Source organism: Octopus bimaculoides, chromosome 6 (genome assembly GCF_001194135.2).
Source record: "Octopus bimaculoides isolate UCB-OBI-ISO-001 chromosome 6, ASM119413v2, whole genome shotgun sequence".
Taxonomy (NCBI): Eukaryota; Metazoa; Mollusca; class Cephalopoda; order Octopoda; family Octopodidae; genus Octopus; species Octopus bimaculoides.
Genome location: NC_068986.1, coordinates 68599066 through 68601226, shown reverse-complemented (window position 1 = coordinate 68601226; position 2161 = coordinate 68599066). Strand labels below are relative to the sequence as shown.

The 2161-nt window shown below is 34.1% G+C and overlaps 1 protein-coding gene across 3 annotated transcripts in view; it reads left to right on the top strand.

The window, feature by feature from the left end:
- LOC106881081 (pleckstrin homology domain-containing family F member 2) overlaps positions 1 to 2161 on the top strand; it is a 213093-nt gene that overhangs the window by 163032 nt on the left and 47900 nt on the right. The window lies entirely within an intron of this gene.

The following is a 2161-nucleotide window of genomic DNA, read 5'->3' as shown; positions in this document are numbered from 1 at the left end:
GCAATGAAATGATTTAACAAAAAAAAAAATAAATAAAAAAATAAAAACTGTTTATAAATAAATAAAGGACCGAACCAGTGCGTGTGTTTATTACTGGCATAATGCCTCTCCCAAGGTTTAATAGTATTTCTTTCAACACACGTATTCACATCAAGAATCTTGCACACCAAATACACATACAAAATTTATAAAAATTATAAAAATACTAAAAAAAAAAAAAATACAGTATTGTTTCTACTTCGCAGATTTTCTCCTATTGCAGGGGTGGGGGTGGAATGTAATACCTGCTATAGTTGAGGGATTACTGCTGTATTGTTCTTATTTTATTATTTAAATTGGAGCAAATGTGAAGAGATAAATGACTTTCATTACAGTAAAGACCTTAAACTTTAAAATCTTGGAAGTATGATTTGTAACTGAAATGATATTTGCTCTATGTCCTTGATAAACTGGAAAAGCAAGAAAATGTTGCCAGTTTCGTGTGTGCGTGTGTGTGTATATATAAGGAAACAACAAACAGATATGCAGCATGTGTACATGCAAGATTTATAGCTATATTGCTAGCTATTTGACAGAAGATTTACATTTTAAATAATCAAATATTGGCAGTGCAGGTAGAGAATGAGAATACCATTCAGGAAGGTTAAGAAAATACATCAATAGAATAGAAGAAAGTTTCTGTAGACTACAGTGAGTACCTGGAAATATAATGTCAAGACTTTTATTAAAAATCATTTCTGACATTGATTTGAAGCCAGTTTTTGTAGGAGAGATATAGTTAACTAAATTGACTCACAGTATATTACTGGGATTTATTTCTTCACCAACTGCCACCATTATAGATTAAAAAATAAAAACTCAGAATCTGTATTCATAAGAGTTGAATGAACATTATATTGTCAGACATTTAGTGACAGCAGTGTATCATTTGTATTATTCTTCTACTTATCCAATTGTAATGCCTTCCAGTATATTTATTTTATGAACAAAGGTATATAAAACACAAAGCTAACCCTGGTGGTACACTATAATAATAATACAGTATTCTTTCTTTAGATTCTAGTCATTGAAGTCTGTGTTCCTGGGTAAGGAACTTCTTCAACAAAAGCCTTGTGAAATCTATACACATTCTATTGTTTTGCCATTGATACTTTTATCTATAGATCTAAATATTTATTCTGCAACTCTGGTTTGTACAATGCATTGTTTGATGTCCTCTTGGACTTGGAGGAAAAGAAATGAGTGGAGTTAGTGCAGTGTTTTGTTTTTAATCAGTGCAAACATAAACATATGCAATCACACACTACCTCCCTCCCTCCCTCTCTCATATACACGTACACAACAAGTATCTGAACAGAATCCGTCTACCAAATGCAATTCTAAGGTTATGATAAGCACTCACCCGAGGTGCTGCAGAGTGGGATTGAACCAGGAACTGTAGTTGTATAGTAAGCCTTTAGCCATACAACTATGTTTGCACATTTATTATGCGTGTGTGTGTTTGTGCACACATACTCACAAATTTTTATCTTTTACTTGTTTCAGTCATTAGACTGCAGCCATGCTGAGGCCCTGCCTCGAAGAAGTTTTTAGTCAAATGAATCAACCCCAGTATTTTGTCTTTTTAAGCTTGGTACTTATTATATCAGTCTCTTTGGCTGAACCACTAAATTACAGGGACATAGGTACACCAACACCAGTTGTCCAGTGGTAGTGGTGGAACAAATACAGACACAGAGATACACTCACACACAAATACATATATACATATATTGCGGACTTCTTTCAGTCTCTTTCTACCAAATCCATTCACAAGGCTTTGGTTGACCTGAGGCTATGGTAGGAGGCACCTGCTCAAGGTACCATGCTGTGGGTCTGAACCTGAAACCATGTGGTTGGGATGCAAGCTTCTTACCACACAGTGATGCCTGTGCCCATGTCTATGAAGTAAAAATATGTCATTGATAAATGGGAAAACATTTTCAATGATCTTGTTGCTCTCAGTGTCTTCGGATTCTATTACAGGTCGCATAAAAATAGAAACTAAATAAGTACCCCACCTCCCAAATTGAAATATTTGTCTATACCATCTATTTCTTCAACCACCAAATACACAGAAATGTGTGTGTGTGTATATATATATATATATATATATATATAT